Source organism: Tiliqua scincoides, chromosome 4 (genome assembly GCF_035046505.1).
Source record: "Tiliqua scincoides isolate rTilSci1 chromosome 4, rTilSci1.hap2, whole genome shotgun sequence".
Taxonomy (NCBI): Eukaryota; Metazoa; Chordata; class Lepidosauria; order Squamata; family Scincidae; genus Tiliqua; species Tiliqua scincoides.
In genome coordinates, this window is record NC_089824.1 from 130,118,411 (window position 1) to 130,137,184 (window position 18,774).

Below are 18,774 nucleotides of genomic sequence, written 5' to 3' on the forward strand. Positions count from 1 at the left end.
GCATCTCCAGGAAGGCCTGTGAAAGATCACTGTCTGAAATACTGAGCCACCACCAATCAGTATAGACAAGGCATGCTAATTAGGAAACAGCACCCGTGCCTATGTGTGACGGTGAGAGAGCCTGCATCTGAAGTTGATTTTCCCCTTCAATATATACATAGCAAAGGAATCTTCTAAGGAACCCACCCCAATGTGGAGAAAAGTAGCTATATGGCTAACCATATCTTTCACAGCATCATGTTACCATGTAAATATTGACTATGCACATCATAAAATACTTTCTACACTTTCATAGCTAACAAGACTTACCTAGAACATCAACCCTAGAACGTTTTCGGCCTTACTGGTTTTGTATGCATTTGGAACGAGATGGAGGGAGGGTGGTGACAGGAATGGGGTGGGCCAATTGGGTTCAGGATGAGGTGGAATCGGCAGTGCCAGCATGAGCCATATCCTATCCCCCTTCCTCAGCCTGATCCACCGATATGGATCAATGCAGATTTGTGCCAGCTATAGAGCTGTTCTGAATTGACCCGTTGTGCTGCTGGGTCTTATCCCAGGGCAAGGGCACAAATGTCCCCTTTGGCCATCTTCTGTGGCACTCAAGGTTCCTCAGTATGTGTATAGTGTCCATTAGTTGCTTCTCTTCTTCTGGAGAAAGCCTCTGGTGCACAGGTGGTGGGGGCTTGTCGTCCATTGAAGAAGGTCCTAGTCATTGCTTATGAAGAGAGGTCAGCTCAGGATTTTCCTTAAAAGGACATTTAAGGATCTTGCCTAGGTCTGCTGATACTGCCAGAGTGGGGACAGGGCACCACCTCAGAACTGATGGAAGCAGATACTTAGGCTTGATCTAGGAGAAGCAATGAGGTCAGTTCAAGATTGTCCTTAAAAGAACATATTAGGGAACTTGTGTAGTTCTGACATCAGAAGAATAGATACTACACTTGATCTTAGCTGATAGGCTGAGAAGTGGGACAAAGGAGCCGAGAACTCCAGTAGCCAAAATTCTTTAGATGCATCACTGTGGAAGAATTTAGTTAGGATTGGGCTGCCCAGGTGTAATCAGAATCAAGGAACCACATTAAAAAGGCTTGCTAGACTCCACAGGTGTTTGGATTGCAATTTCAGATTCAGAGTTCTGTAGAATTAAGTTCAGTGTATCAGCCAACAGTAGCTCCCGGGTGAGAGAGTAGAGCCAGTACTCAGTTGCCTCCTGACACTGATAACACTGCCGGATCAAGCTGCTAGACGACTGGCATTAAAAGAAGCCAAGACGTTGTGAAATGAATAAGCAGCATCAACAACGTTCTGAATTGGCAAGAGAAAGCTGGAAGGAAGCAAAGTTCACGAACGTGGCCCCGTGTGCTCTACGGTATATGCCGCCTGAGTTAGCCTAGCTGCTTTGTCTGTTCAAAAGAACGTCACTGATTTCCTTTATGCCTCTTGCCTGCCTGCTCTTTGCAGGCCTTAGAAGAACTGCCTTGTACTGCTTTGCAGAAGACCCAGGAAAAAAATGATAGTCATACCCTTCAAAAATTCAAGATCCAACGCTCCATTCCACTCTCCCAACGCAACTTGCTAACAGGGCAAGGAGGCCTGTTGGAAAGTGGTGTTCTTACATTTAGCAAGAGAAGAGCAACTCTCCCAGCACAGTGTCTTGGTTCACTAGTGATTCCTCTGCACCTTTGGGGGCTGCGAAGCATGCATTTTTCTCTGTAAACCACTTTGTGAATAGTCTCAGTCGTAATATGCCCTCAAGTGACCAACAGGATGGGGTCTGTACAGATGGGGGCTGTGCAGGATGGGTCTGTGTATCTGGGGCTGTGCATCTGGAGCTGAGCAGATGGGAATAATAGGCTTGATTATTATTAACAGCTTCAGTCATCAGCAGTGAATACACTTGAATACAGTGAATACAGTGAATACAGTGAATACAGCAGTGAATTCACTGCTGAAACAGAGACGCCTGCGTTGGCTTGGTCATGTCGTGAGAATGGATGATGGCCGGATCCCAAAGGATCTCCTCTATGGAGAACTCGTGCAAGGAAAGCGCCCTACAGGTAGACCACAGCTGCGATACAAGGACATCTGCAAGAGGGATCTGAAGGCCTTAGGGATGGACCTCAACAAGTGGGAAACCCTGGCCTCTGAGCGGCCCGCTTGGAGGCAGGCTGTGCAGCATGGCCTTTCCCAGTTTGAAGAGACACTTTGCCAACAGTCTGAGGCTAAGAGGCAAAGAAGGAAGGCCCATAGCCAGGGAGACAGACCAGGGACAGACTGCACTTGCTCCCGGTGTGGAAGGGATTGTCACTCCCGGATTGGCCTTTTCAGCCACACTAGACGCTGTGCCAGAACCACCTTTCAGAGCGCGATACCATAGTCTTTCGAGACTGAAGGTTGCCAATACAAATACAATACAGTCATCAGGCAGGGAGGAGACTTAGCTTCCTCCGCAGCAGTCTCCCTGATTGTACTCTTTCCTTCTTCCCATCCAAATGAATGGTTGCCATGCTCTCCTAGGCATAAAAGTCAAGTACAGCACTTGGAGAGCACTTAGGATGAAAGCCAATGTGCCTCCCACGCCTTCCACCGGAGACCACATCACATGGTAGTATAAGAGCACCACTAGCATGTGAGCTAAAGGCTGGAGCTGGAGCCAAAGTGCACTTAAAAAAAAAAAAAAAAACATTTTCAGGGATGCAGAGAGGAATATGACTTAGGACCACGATGTAGGGGGAGTGGTGCTAACACTTTCCCCCTGCATTATTTTCCCACTGAAAATTGCACCCTAGGGTGACTATTTGACCTTGGTTAGCTACAAATAACCACTTCACGTGCAAACAGACGCCTTGATAGATTATTTCAATGAGAAAACAGATTTCCTCCCCATAGGTATACACATAAACAGCTGCTATTTCTCAAAAAAAAAAAAAAAAAAAAAAGGAACTCTTCTGGTTCACTTCCAGCGTTAAGCCTACTTGATAATATTCAGGCTTAACTTAATACATCATTTGGACCTGAGTTGGTTGGCTTCTCTGACGAGGGTTCAACCTACACGGTGCAGACTGATTCATAAGGCCAACTGTAGCAGGGCCCAGTCCTATTCAACTTTCTAGCACTCATGCAGTCATACCAATGGGGTTAGCGATGCATCCTGCAGTGGGGAAGATCATGGAGGCCTCATCAAGTTAAGGGAACATTTGTTCCCTTGCCTCAATGCTGCATTTCAGCTGCACTAGCAGTGAAAAGTTAGATTGTGAGCCGTTTTTGGACAGGGAGCCATTAGTTATTTGATTTTTCTCTGTAAACCGCTTTGTGAACTTTTAGTTGAAAAGCGGTATATAAATACTGTTAATAATAATAATAATAATAATAATAATAATAATAATAATAATAATAATAAGTTGGATAGGATTGGGTCTGCTGTCACCTCAAGCAATAGATTGGTGAGGAGTGCCCTTTTGTATTCACCTACCTGCCTCTATGACTCCTCCTTCTCTCCATCCATTCCCTGCATTGGAAAAGGAAGGGGGGGACAGAGAGGAACAGGAAGTGTGGAGGGCAGGGGAGTGCTGCGTGAGAACATTGGAGAGTGGGAGGTGCAGAGGCTGGCACATCATCGGGTACAGGAGGGGCAGGATTTGATGTACTACCTCCAACATCAGGAGATCTTGGGCCAGCTCCAAACCCACAGGAAGTGTCTTTGTGATAAGAGTGGCATTCACCACTCAGGACTTTTGCAGTTTTCAAACCCACCCTCCATACAAACTGCCTGTTATGATGGTGGGCATTTAACTGGTGATCTTGTAAAGGGTGTGAATTTGCATTTTCAGTCATGTTTGCTAACTCTTTCAGCCTCATTCAGGAAGAAGTGAGCCACCTGTTTCAGTTCTGTCCATTTATTTTTCCTTTGACAAAATGTCTCTTCCATTGATGACTACAGAAGCAGATCCCCTGCAGCAGAAGAAATAAATGAGACCGTAATCCCCAACACATGCATCCATTTCCAGGTCACAACCTCTGTTTTTGGCACCTGGCAAAAGGGCAATTTTCATCAGCAGTCTTGTGTAAATTGCTTTTGAAGGGAAATTACAAAAAGCATTATTACTGTGCCAAAAATGTCCAGGTTCTCTCTTGGCTCTGTGCACTTATTGCTCAATTATTTTCAGCAGAGACAGAGCAAGACAGCCTGCGAATTGTGGTAAGACCAATGTGTATCACAAATGCATGTGTTCTTAAAAGAGCAATCAGCCGGAGGGGAGTGAGAGCCTGAGCTATTTTACCCCCTTTATTTATTCATGCTTCAAAGTTGCACAGCCATATTTTCAGTCAGAAAACCTGCCTTGAACTTCCCAGAAACTCCCGCAGAGAATACAATGATTTATTTGAAATGCAGGCATTCAGAAGCCACTTTTTTTATAAAATGGAAAAAAAAAATTCTTCTAACTTAGCAATCTCTGCTCTTCACAATTGACACAGCTTTTGCAAATTCCCAAGAAGAAAAGCAGCGAAAATGGGCTTGACTTGTAGATAGGAGTTCCTTCAAGATGGGAGGTCTTGGTATTGTGAATTTAAATCAGTAGTGTGCCTGGGGAAATCAGGCCTGAAGGCAAATGCTGAAGGCACTCCAATGTTAGCAACTCCTGCACTTGTTTCGTGAATGTTTTGCTCCGACATGTTGCTTGACACCTTTATATGTACATGCGTACAGTTCTGGGTGCATACCAGGCCAGCATGAACCAGACCAGTCTTGTGTCACCTTGCTTGGCTGTAAGGAAGCATCATGTCCCATGGACTTTAGCTGCCCACTCTAGCCAGCTGACTTAAGAGAAGCCTTCCTCTTTTTTTGGGGGGGGGGGGGAAATTCTGTGATTGGCTGCACTTTGCATGGTCAGCAGATGTAAACCTATGAACTAGCCACATCCTGGAAGCTGCCTCACTTCTGGATAAGAGAAAGCTGAGAGAGGGGATATGATAGCGCTCTTCAAATACCTGAAGAGCTGTCAAATGGAAAAAGGAACAAATTGATTCTCAATGGTCTCTGAGGGTAGAACTCAATCCAATGGGTGCAAACTGCAAGAAAGGAGTTAGAAATTCTGGATGATCAGGGAATCTGTTCAGCAGTGGAACAGATTGCTGAGAGAGGTGGACAGCTTCCATCCTCACTGGAGAGCTTCAAGCAGAGGCTTAACAGATACCTGCTGGAGATGCTCTAGGAGGATTTCCTGCTACAGGCAGGGGGTTGGACTAGATGACCATGTGGGTCCCTTCCAACTCTATGATGTTTTACAAAGTTCTTGGTGAATACAAAAAGGGTGCCCTGGCTTCCCTCCCTGACTTAATTGTAAACCCAAACAAGAGTTGTGTTCCATTGAGTTGTGCCATGAGTCGCTGCACTAGATTTTCCCCATGTGTGCATAATATACACGTTTTAAAGCACACCTGGTAACATACTGACCTTGGTAGGTCCCAGCAGTATACGGATGCATGGCCAGCAACTTCCAAGCAGAGGTTTAGAGAGTACACAGAACATGGGACCTTGCAGCCTTCCACATACTGGCAGCTGATAACTGAATTCAAAGGCGAATTCATCTTTTGGTGGGGCCTCAAGACCTTTTTATTCAGGAAGGTGTTAGGCTGATGTTGTGGGGTGGTCTTTTAATGAGATGGATTTTAATAGTTGTATGATCCTGGTTGTTTGTTTTGTTTAATGTTTTGACTGTTTTTATGCTTATGTTTTTAGTATTGTTTTAATTTATCAGTAGTGGTTTTATGTTGTAAGCCAGCTTAAACCACCTTGAATGTGCAAGAAAGGATATAAATTTTTTTCAGATAAATAAATAGTGCTTTAACCATTCAATGTTTAACCAGCTTTCTGCATTTGCTAGTTCCACAGGGGATTTGCACAGTCTCAGCACTCTATAGCAGGTTCACCTACATAGGCAGCAGAAAGAGTTGGTATGCTTCTGAGGTGGTAGGGTGGCCTGTTCCACATTACACTTCATTTTTTAATGTTCCCTTACATAAACCTCTCCCTGCAGGTAAAACATTAGCACACGAAGGAGCCCTGTCTGCTCCTTGTTGCACTCAGTTTTTGCTTGCAAGGAGTTAGTTATCTAAGGGAGCGTTCATAATGCTGTCTGCCATCTAGGATGAAGTGGCCTGTTCAATTTCACAACAAGGAAACTGCAAACTATTTTTTCCTTTTGCTTGGGTGACACTGTTGTGACCCCCTTCTCCATTTTTTTTTTAACAGGACAGGCCTTTCCAAGCCTCCAGAGGGCCTTCTGAGGCATCCAGAAGGCCTAAAAACCTCAATTCTGATTTTCAATAAAAACTGGAAGTGACATTTTTAGGCTTTCTGGAGGGAGACAGGCAGCCTCTCCAGCCCTCAGAAGGTCTGCAGACGCACCTGGTCGGTAGCATTGCTAGGGGGGTGCGGGCCGCACTGGGTGACGTGCACGGGGGGTGGCGCACTGGGGCAGTGATGCGCTAAAATCACAGTGGCTAGGAATAATACCACCATATTATATACCGTTGGATGTGGAATTTCTAGCTGAATGCAATGCAAAAAACCAGAGTGAAATATTTCCTTTCTATCAAAAGTTATAGCAAAAAAACCAGAGAACAAAAAATGCATGGAGCCCTATGGAAAGTGAAACTGAGTCATATCGCGCATTTACTCATGAGTAGGTGAACTTGCCTTAGTTTATTGGAAAGGGCAGGCTGGGAGGAATCCAACGACACCAGAATGGTCCTGATCCCATGAATGCAGCCCCCAAAAACACCTGAGAAGGGAGTCCCTCCCTCCAAGCAAACGAATGTATTGAGCCCTATGGAAAGCGAAGCTAAGCCTCACGTTTACTCACGAGTAAGCAAATGTGCCTTGGCTGGTGGTCAGGCCAGGCAAAGGGGAATGTGAAGCTAGCAGAATGGTCCTGTTCTTATGGAACTGGAGCTCAACAAATGCTCCAGAAGGCAGCCTTCCCCCCCCCCCCCCAATTAAAAAGGATCAAAACAGAGGCTTCAGCTGATAAGGGGACCTTTTTTAGACTTGTAAAGCCAGGTGGATCCTGACAGTGATCTGGTTTAAACAGAAGTTTTTTAATTGAACTGGGCACTGGGTAGGGCTGAAAACCTTATTGGTTTTGGAGGGGGGGTGTTATTGCAGGCAGGCTACAGAAATTCACTTGGTGGACCAGGGTTGACTTCTGCTTATTTAATTATTTGTTTTACTTTAATTATTTATACTTATTTATTTTAATTTGCCTGATGATGTCACTTCCACCATGACATCACTTCTGGTGGGTCTTGGACAGATGGTCATTCTAAAAAGTGGGTCCCAGTGCTAAAAGTTTGAGAACTGCTGCAATAAGGTGTTAGTAAGTTGACACCCAGGGTGTGTGTGTGTGTGACACCACTAGTGACCAAAATCACTAAAATCACTGTTTGGAGGAATAATACCATCATGTTATAGATCAATCAATGCGTAATTTCATGCAGAATGTGTTCTATCTTTGTTCTTTCAAAAAGTACAGCCAAAAACCAGTGGGGGCAGAGTGATGGTACATCACCACGCCCACCACCTGGGGTGTTGCTCTTCCCACTGCATGGGGGTGACACGCTGGCATCCTGCACTGGGTGACGCGAACCCTAGTGATGCTACTGCACCCAATGGGGGATGGGGCAGCATGAGGGGCATTTTGTGGTCTTGGCCCCAGACACTGGGGCCCCATGGGAACCCATGGGTCCATATTTTAGTGTGCAGGCTTCTGGTCGTGGCCCCAGGCAGCATAGCCAGAATCACGACTGGCCATGACAGCAAGTCATGTAATCTTGACTAGTGCTCTAGAGCCAGCCTGCTCATAAGGCCGGGTGAAATGAGTGCCTCAGATGGTAAATTGGAAACACGGGAGGATAGATGTGCCACCCCTACACCCAGCCTAGCCTGTCCCTGTTCTAGTCCACAGCTGGAACAGCTGCTTTTCCTCTTCTTCTTCCCCTTGCTTCTTCACACGAAACCTCACCTAGAAATGTGCCTGCCCAGGGTGACCAGATAACAGTGGAGGACATAGTGCCTATACCTTTAACCATTATATAGAAACTATCTGGTCATATAGAATGTATAGAATCATTGTGCAGAATGTATCTGGTCACCCTGCCCCAGCTAGACTCTACCCCGGACCTTCCTCAAGTTGCTGAACGCCATCTTCAAACTCTGAGGGTTCCTTCCCCAGGCTAATGCTGAAGGCTGGCCTGTATGAGCTACATAAAAGAAAATCGGAGCTTGAGCAATTCCTTTTCTGCCTGAGCGATTTTTGAAGAAGGCAACTATATTGCTGTTTACACCCCATTCATCATTAGTGAAATAAAAATGTCACATAAATATTTCATTACAGCAAGCCCTTCATGCTGGCATAAAATCAACATACTCTGACAAACACTTGTCTGTGATTATGGTTTGCGCTGAGGTGACCAAGCTTGTAAAATGTTTTTCTTTCCCCAGACAATAAACAGAGCTGTTATGCTTCAGCAAGGAGAAATTGCTCCAGGAGGTTATAGTTGTTCAGTCTAGTGACCCAAAGAGCAGGCCGGAGGATACCAAAGTGAAATCCTGCTCTTATAGCCCATATTAATGTAGCATGTGGCTTAAGTGACATTCAAATCGCCTCAGTGATATTAAACCAGAGTTATGCACTTGCATCTGCAAGAATAGCTTGGCAGTGGCCCATGGTGCATTCAGAAAAGGTGCCTTAACTACTGTTGCAAGATGTAAAGAGACCATGCTTCTGATTGCAACAGTAGTAGAAGATGCATAGTGGGCCTGCCATATCTGTGGGAGTTCGGTTCCAGGACTCCGCATGGATAGTAAAATCCGTGGATGATCAAGTCCACTTTTTTAAATGGCATAAATGTGTGCAAATTGTGTGAATTGCCTAACCTTGCGTACAGTGCCTAATCCTGCATTAATTGCCTGAACTTGCAAGGTGAACAACATGTGAGTGTTGCAGAGATCTGTGAAATGGAGGGGCACAAGGCGAATGGCGTAGAGCAGGGGTGCCCAAACCCTGGCCCTGGGGCCACTTGCGGCCCTCGAGGCCTCTCAATGCAGCCCTCAGGGAGCCCCCAGTCTCCAATGAGACTCTGGCCCTCCAGAGGCTTGCTGGAACCCACATTGGCCCGACGCAACTGCTCTCAGCGTGAGGGCAACAGTTTGACCTCTTACGCGAGCTGTGGGATGAGGGCTCCCTCTACTGCTTGTTGTTTCATGTCTGTGATGCAGTAGCTGCAGCAAAGGAAAGGCCAGCCTTGCTTTGTGCAAGGCCTTTTATAAGCCTTGAGCTATTGCAAGGCCTTCATTCAGGGCACAATCCTAACCCCTTATGTCAGTACTTTCCAACACTGGCATAACGGTGCCAATGGGATGTGTGCTGCATCCTGCAGTTGGGTGTCACTCACGGGGGCCTCCTCAAAGTAAGGGAATGTTTGTTCCCTTACCTCAGAGCTGCGTTGTCCTTGTGTCAGTGCTGAAAAGCACTGACATAAGGGGTTAGGATTGCACCCTCATTCATATAAGTTCATCTTTAATATATTCATTTATGTAAACTTATGTAAATTTATTCAAATTTTAAATGTAAATTAATTCTTTTTCCCCGTGGCCCCCGACACAGTGTCAGAGATACGATGTGGCCCTCCTGCCAAAAGCTTTGGACACCCCTGGCGTAGAAAGAGATGTGAAATGGCAGGAGGCCACAGCAGTGTATGTGGAATTTTTTTCAAATACGTTTTCGATCCACGGTTGGTCACATCCATGGATACGGTACCTGCTGACACAGCGAGCCCACTGCATATTTTAACACAGTGATTTCAACGGATGTGTCCCTTGGACATCCACCAAGGAATTAACCTAGCCTTTCTATATTCTCATATGTTTATGAGACTATACCATGAGAATATATCGGGGTGGTCTTTTCACAAAATTGAAGGCAAGAGGAACTTTAACAGAACTTCAAAGGAGCAGCTGACCTTAAGCAAGAGAAGACATAATCCACATTTGGATGCATGCTTACCTGTCTCTCACAGGAATTATGTTTCTGTCTAACATGCAGCTTTCATTATGCGCTTAGATATTGTGGTGTTAAACTCTGGCATGGTAAAAATGCTATGTTGATAGAAATGTCTTATTTAAAGAAACAAAAGGAACGAGGGACGATGCAACCTCCCTCATTTCTTGTTTCTTGGCACTGCAGTGTGATATATTTAATTTAAGCACATCAAACCATTCCCCAAGATCTTTTGGAAGTCTGATTTAGTCTGCCATGAACTCTGCATGGAGTATTTTAGATCTGATTTTGTTGAAATTGCAGTTCTTTAGCCTGTTATTTCTAATTCATGTGACTTACTTCAATCTCGGAGCTCCATTAACTTTCACTTTACCATTCACTGGGTGGCAGTGTGCCAGTTTTTGACTCTTGGTAGGAAAGAAAGAAAAATTAGGAGGTAGGGAGGAAAAGACAACGACAGAAGATCGTACACCAGATATCAGGCCCATTAAGGAAGGCTGTAGCTAACAGACAGGGGTGCAGCCTGGGTAGCAAAACTCCAGGGCTTCTCTTACAGTAGGACTGGTGATGTCATCACCCGAAGTGCTCAGGCATTCCCTTTCATTTTGTTCAAAGAACCTTATCCAAGCAGCATCTGGCTCAGCAGGGGGCAAACTGACAAATTTGCCATCGGGCATCTGTTTTCCTTCCTAAGGGCCACTGGAAAGACAGTATGTAGCTCATACACCCACAGGGCAATACGTCCCACTGAAAATAGTGATATTTACTGTTGAGTAAACAGGCATAGGATTGCTTTTTTTATTTTTAACCTTTATTATAATAAAAGAAATAGAGAGAAAAAAGAAAACACATAATAAAATGGAAAGAAAAACAAACCACAACATTAAAAAAAATAAAAAGTACAGATAAAGAAAACCTCTAATATTGTAGCATGAGCCAAGTCGAATATTCCAATGACTTACAGCTTTATATTTTAATAATCTAAATTTCCTCCCTTATATGTTATATCTCCAATTGCTCTTCTCAAATTGTTATTCCGGAATAATATTCTCTATACCTTCAAATCTAATCTTCAAATCCACAACTCATTAAGGCATAGGTTTACCTTGTTAATGTATTATTGTTATTTATATACCACTTTTCAACAGGAGTAGTTCACAAAGCAGTTTGCATGGTAAAATAAATCAATAAATGGTTCCATGTTCCCTAAGGGCTCACAATCTAAAAAAAAAAAAAAATGGAACAGCCATTGGAAAAGATGGCATGCTGGAGTGAAGAGGGACAGTGGCTCCCCCCTTGCTAAATAGAACACCATTTTGAAATGTGCCTGTTTGCTCATTTATTCAGATGCAATGCTAGTGTTACACAGATACTGGCACAATGTCCCTTATATCCTAAGCCCATTCTGGCAATGCCACACCAATGGTACATGACACTGGTGTCACAACTGTCAAGCAAGTCAATGCCTCATCTGTGTGACATCCCTGTGTCATTGTTGTGCTGTCCAAAGAGCCAAGCACTACATCCAATCAACCCCAACATTGGTACGGTGTTTGGTAGTCAGTGTGGTGCAGTAGCTTGAGTGTTGAACATGGCCTTGGTTCAAATTCCTGATCATTCCTGAAGCTTACTGGGTGACCTTGGACCAGTCACTGTTTCTCAGCCTAACCTACCTCCCAGGGTTGTTGTGAGAGTAGGAGGGAGGTGCCATTTACTACTCTGAGCTCCTTAGAGGAAGGGCAATATATAAATGTGAAAAAGTGAATACAGGTGTTCCCCTTTATCATGAACATACATTCCCACTCCTCCCCCCCCAAGATAACAAAACGGTGTATAATCCTATATTTACAATGGGGCCAAGCATTGCTTCTCACATATCTTCCTTTGCTGCCCTTCCTTTTACAGAACACAAGAAGCGGTCAGCCAGAACACTTGAGGAGGGAGAAAGCCAGAGCACTAATAGGAAGTGGACAGCTTCCTGTAAGCGTTCTGGCTGACTGCTTCTCACGTTCCTCCTCTAGTGCTCTGTAAAAGGAAGGGCTGCAGACAAAGAGTTCTGCGGAGGAAGACAGATAATTAAGGAGCATGTGGGGTGGGCAGAAAACTGCAGATAAGTGAAACCACGGATATGGAATCCGCCGATATGGGGGACACACACCTGTATAGCTATTCTCAGATGCTAAAAGACAGCAGCTGGTTAAACTACTCCAACCCTGCAGTGACCAGAACTAAACTTTGAATGCAGTCAAGCCCTTAATGGCATTAAGGCTAGAGCAACAATTGCTGATGTTAATATAGTATCATAAATGTGTAATAAGTTTATATACATTGCATTAATGTCTGTCTGAAACCACCTCTTCTATAGTTAGTCTAAAAAAAGACAGAAAAAAATGGCACCAGGAGCACTATAAAGTATATTGAGAATGTTAGTTATTATAATGCTCACGCTGATAATATTTTAACCATAAAAGCAATATACTTTGCATTACCAAGGACAAACAGTAAATGTGAACAACTGAGTAGTGTTAAAGATATAGACTTTATATAGTTATTTCTGTGTGGAAAACAAATTTTGATTCTTGTGGACAAAAGATCTGTTCATTCAACCGAAACGGGAGAAACATTTTGTGGATCAGGCATGCTAACCCTGTCCTGTCCTGCCTTGACCTGCATGGTCTGTCTTGATCTGTCTCTTCTGCACAGAGTTTATTAATGTAGAAGTTGTGTACATGTAGGTTCCCTCTGTGTGATTGGGTCCCTTGCATTTTTCAGAGCTCCATTTCATGCATGTGTAACGTACACATGTCTACCCATAGGCTTTGTGCTAGAGCAGGGGTGTCCAAAGTTTTTGGCAGGAGGGCCACATCATCTCTCTGACATTGTGTCGGGGGCCGGGGAAAAAAAGAATTAATTTACATTTAAAATTTGAATAAATTTACATAATTTAAAATAAATATACTAAAGATGTACTTATGTGAATGAATGAAGGTCTTGCAATAGCTCAAGGCCTATAAAAGGCCTTGCACAAAGCAAGGCTGGCCTTTCCTTTGCTGCCGCTACTGCATCACAGACGTGAAACAGCAAGCAGTGGAGGGAGCCCTCATCCCACAGCTCATGCAAGAGGTCAAACAGTCGCCCTCACACTGACAGCAGTTGTGTCAGGCCAGTGTGGGCTCCAACAAATCTCCGGAGGGCCAGAGTCTCATTGGAGACTGGGGGCTCCCTGAGGTCCGCAATGAGAGGCCTCAAAGGCCACAAGTGGCCCCAGGGCCGGGATTTGGGCACCCCTGTGCTAGAGAGACAGGTCAGTGTCTAGAGCGTGAGTGTGCAGCCAGTGAGTGCAATCCTGATCCTCTTTCTATGCCTTTTGTTGACTATCTCCCTGGTTTGGTTTAATTGAGTAGGGCGAAAAGAAATAGGATTAAAGTATCTTGTCATAATGGTAGAATGAACTCCTATATTATCCTCTGTTTCTAGGGGCCAGGGCACACACTAAACTTACAGAGATGATAACATCACACTGGTCACCCTGTGGTAAATCATCCTCAACTTGGCCATAACTTGTGGAACAACTTACCATATGGCTCAGTGCCATCAGGTCCTCAACTTATCCATACTCTGCGCTCTGCCATTGTTGGTGGGGCAAGGGCATTCACAATGTTGATAATGGTGATCCATGGTAATTAGGAGTCCCTTTTAAGTGACCCGTTAAAAGAAAGGTTTGTACAAATAGGGCGTACGTCAAAGAGGATATGAGGAGAGGAAGAGACAGGTGAGAAGGTGTCAAGAAAGAGCATCAGAAATGGACAAGAGAGGCACAGAGATGTGAGGCAGTGGTGAGAGAGATGGGTGAGGAAGTTACAGTCAAAATGGTGGTGAGGGAGGCAGAGGTGAGCAAGGGGGTGGCAAATCAAAGCCAGAGTTAGGTGAGAGAGGAAGAGACAAGTGAGAAAATGTCAGGCGGGAGATGGGTGAGAAGATGTTATGGCTCACTGATAGGCTCACTCACTAGCTAAGTAGGGGGAGGGTTGTAAACTGTGTGTTGGAATGTAGCAGTCCAAACACGGGTTGCAGGCTTCTGGCAGGTGTTGCCTTTTGTTTGGGGAAAAAAATGGTGTGTTACTGTTTTCAATGTGACTATTAATATTTTGGATCTTGTTTTATGAACTGAAGCCACTTCAGGGACATTGCTGAAAAGCGAATGGTAATTCAGATATAAATAAAAATAAATTCCTTATCTCAGATGTAATGACCAAGATGGGGAATTTCTTACCACAGATAGGCTATTTTCAGCTGATTTCTTTAGTGAGTGCCCTCCATGCTTACTCCTCTGCCACCTTGGTCCTCCCTTACACTGTGAGATAAATTAATGACAATGAGCGTCTGCTTCTCTGCTGTTATTAACTTACTGAAGAGATAACAGAGAGTGACTAATGAGAACGGGTTCATGATAAAAGGGTTGTGAATTCATGTAGCATCATATAATGCTGTGTAATGAAGAACTTCATCCAGGTGTCACCAGAACAGAGCTCTGGTCCTCTGAGAAAGAGCCCTGTGGAGTTCCCTTTAATACAGTGTTTCTAACACATTTAGCACCAGGACCCACTTTTTAGAATGAAAATCTGTCAGGACCCACCAGAAGTGTTGTCATGACCAGAAGTGACATCATCAAGCAGGAAAATTTTAACAATCCTAGGCTGCAATCCTACCCACACTTATCCAGGTTTAAGTCCCATTTACTATTATTGTTAAAAGAATATACACAGTAGCTTGTTAAAAGTACAGGTCTGTAACATTTCCCCAAATGCAGTCACATATCTTGTTGGCATCAAGTCTAATATATTAAAAATAAAATATTGAAATGAAAGGGGACCCACCTGAAATTGGCTCGCGACCCATCTAGTGGGTCCCAACCCACAGTTTGAGAAACACTGCTTTAATCCTGTCATACTGCTGTATATAAATTTTGTTTCTATAGGCAAAACAGAATTCAGATCATGGTATCACTGAGCCAGAAAACATGGAGATAGAAACCAACAGGATTCTCCCTGACTGAGGGTTGACAACACTAATTGTATCCCAACCATTACTGAACTGCATGAATAGAAATAGTTACCTGAGGATTAAATTTGAAAACTCTGCATCTATATCTAATTTACTCTTCCTGTTTCCCCCCTCCCCTCATACTTGATCTATTTTTTATTGGTGCAGGGCAATGGTAGCAACTGTCTGACACAAAGATATTGATTGAGTCCACAGATTCCGCTATAGAGCTCAGACAACATAAAGATAAAGTAATATCAAAGTAGACATCACTGAGCATGTAGTTGTGATATCAAGTCCTGGAGGTCAATAAGATGTCAGTACACTTCTTTTGTTGTTTGTTGTCAGAACAATGTTCATTTCTTGAAATATCACACATTTTGTGCCTCCGTTTCTTGCTATACTTTTGCTTCTCCGAAAGTTCAACACCACAACTCACTCTCCAGTCATACGCCACAACCAAAACCTCACTTCTTGTGTGTACTTTGCAAAAGGCTTTCTGTGTGTACTTTGCTGATAATACTTCAGCATAGCTAATATGGCTGGCCCTCTCTGTCTGTACAAAGGGTTCAGTCAAGAGGGGTTAGCCAGGTTGAACATGTCAGGACAGCCAACATGTATCAGAAGGATCACCTAGCTGGGCCAACCCTTGAATTCTCAGTGACAATAATAGAGGTAGTTCCCAACATGCCATCAGGGGACAACCATCATGAGGGCTTAGTGGTTCACACCCGTTTTCCAGTCATTGGATAAAGTACTGAACCATCATAGCATATTTGAAAATAACTACATGAAGGGTCACCAGCTACAGAGTGTGGACAAAAGTACAGCTTCTGTGAGAGAAGTGGCAAATGAGTAACAGCCCAATCCTGAGCTACCTGGTGTTTGGGGCTGCAATGGCATTGAAAATGGCTGCAGCTACATTCTGAGCACTGCCTGGGCAGCTTCAGCAACTCCTCAGAAGAAGGGGACTTTTGTTCCCTTCCCCCGGTAAGGCGAGTAGCTCTGCAATGGGGCTACTCGGTTCTACAGTGACCCAAAGGTCGGCGTAGAATCAAGAGCTTCCGTGTCAGGCTGGTGGCCTGACACGGAGACTCAGGATCTGCTGGAGCGAACGAGAGGGAGTATTTTCAGAAAACGGTAACTTTCTGGACACTATTAGAGGGGGGAGAATATAAAAGCTGGAGATGCTTTGTGGCTTCTGGGTGGTGCCTGTGCATGACCCACGATGCACCCTGGAATGCCCTGTAGCTTCCAGTTAGCACCGGCATGTAATTCACTTTGCTAAGCATGTTCTGCCCCACAATGCTTTGCAGCTTCTGGGTAGCGCTGGCACGTGACCCACCAAAAATTGGATCATGGTCCACTGGTGGGTCATGACCCACAGTTTGAAAACTGCTGGTATGACTTATTGAAAGGCTCAGTATCAGGCTTACCACATTAGCAAGCGGTATTGGTGTCCCATTACAATACTGTACTATATCAGTGGAGAGTGGAATAATAGCTTTGCCTGTGAACAAAAGATAAATTTTTCATTTCATCTGGAGTAACCTAAAATGCAATTAGTCCTTAGTTGTAAGATAGGTGAGGGATAGAGGAGGCTACATCTAGGATTTCTCTGATACCCAGAATGATTCTGAATTTGCCAGTTCTTTTGTTCCTTATGTGACCAACAATGAGTGACCAACAAACATGACCAACAATGAGTGATATGTACATATAAATATGATGTCACCATACCTCGTATATTAGATACTTCCTGCAATCCCTTATTGGGAAAACTTTTCTGTGCTCTGTGCTTCCAGTTATCTCAGTGGTAATACTTTGTGAACCCCGCCCCCAATTCCCATCTCTGTCTTATCCTGTTTTCCAGGCATTTTGCGACCAGTGATATGCCTGACTGAGATAGCACCATCTGTTATGTGCACTGGGATAGTGCACCAGCATCCAGTGGGAAAGAAGTGACAGGGCACCATTTTGCTATACTGTGTATGCATCTGAATACTTATCCTCATGACTAGTTGATGTGTGGTCGTAACCAGGGCTGGCCTATGTCAATCAGGCAGCAGATTGACAGCAGGTGTCACCTCCATTGCCTGCTCACCTCCGCTGCTTCTCCTACTTCCACTATCTGGACTGGTAAGGGAAGAAGAGAATTGAGCTGCAGAGGAAGCTGCTGCACCCCAGACAGCTGAGGCTGGTACATCATCATGTTAAGGGGGCAGCATTTGGCCCACTACCTCAGGTACCAGGAGGTTTGAGGGCAGCCCTGGTTACTACAACACATCAAGCGTGTAAGTCTGAGAGCCCACGTGGTGTGGTGGATAGGTCAGTGGAGTGGCATTCCAATCTCCAGACAGTTAGGAAGCCTTCCAGTAGTGGCCTTGGGCAAGTCAGTATCAGCGTAATGTAGCTTGCATGGTTATTGTGAAGATAAAATGGGATGGCCCCCTTTATGCCACCTGCATCTCCTAGGTGGGACTCCATAGTAGTGAGACATCTCTTAAGTTGGTGTGTTGGTAAGTCATTTTCCCCTCGCCCACATCCTGCCCTCATAGTTTCTCAATTCTGTGCCCCATTGCAGGTTTACATGCTACTGTTATAGTCCATCAGGTAATGGCACCAACCCACTCCATTGGGAAGGATGCAGAGTGTTTGGCAAAGGCCAGAAGGTGTTGCTCCAATAGAGGCACTGGTGGGCTTGACAGGTATGAGCATATGGGACTTTGCCAAACTAACAGAGAAAGGAAAAAGGCATCTCTATAAATCCGGCTGCGATACTTGAAAGAGCAGCTGATGGAGAGTAGCTAATGCTTCCTTTTTATCTTCCCTTGTCAAAAGTATTGAGCACATCACAGTATATAAACTTAAGTGTGTCCCAGGAGTATAGAGATATGACAGTTTAAAGGGTACTGCGGAATGCCAGGAATGATTTGTTGCTGCTATGATGAATGGTGGGGAAGAAAGTGTGCTTCTTTGGTCAATTAAAAGAGAGCCATTGCTCATTTGTTTGCATACATTTACGCTGGTGTAAATAAAGTCCATCCTGAGTCATTTGTGGGTCTTCTCCTGAACCATGAGTAGTGTGTTTGAGACTTCTGGATTCATCTTGTATTTCTTATTCCTCAGATACCTTCAAAATAGCCCACCTTATGAATCAGTATAATCAGTTGGATTATGTTGCTCAGTTCTCCTGCAGCAGGAATAGGGATGTCATCAACAGGAGTGGGCTTGGCCCTTGAAGCTTTTCAAAAGACCTTAGCCAAGAAGCAGCTTTGGGTTCAGTAGGAGGCAAACTGAGAAATCTGCCTAGGGGCACCTGTTAGCAACTAGCAGCCAAATCCTACTCCGGATTTGGCTGCTCCAAATCCTACTGCACAGCCGCTTATGACAGCAGAATAGAGTTCTCCTTTCATAAAATGGCTGCCAATGGAGTGTGCAGCACTCCATCAGTGGCCATTTTGGGAGCGCTGCTACAAGAGATGACAGCACTCCTGGGATATCGGTGGATCTCCCTGGACCTACCAAAACAGTTATGGCAGTGGTGGGAGCATGGAAAACAGGGTGAGAAGGCTGCAGGAAGGGGTGGATCCTGCCCTATTTCCTTCCTCAAACTTGTACGAGCTAAAGAGCTGGTGCAGGTCTGAGGAAACTCATTGTGGAGAAG

General features: G+C 44.6%; 1 pseudogene; it reads right to left on the reverse strand.

Annotated features, from left to right (window-relative positions):
- Positions 1 to 797: 797 nt before the first annotated feature.
- On the reverse strand, positions 798 to 974 carry LOC136650624 (U2 spliceosomal RNA; annotated as a pseudogene).
- Between the last annotated feature and the right edge of the window lie 17,800 nt (positions 975 to 18,774).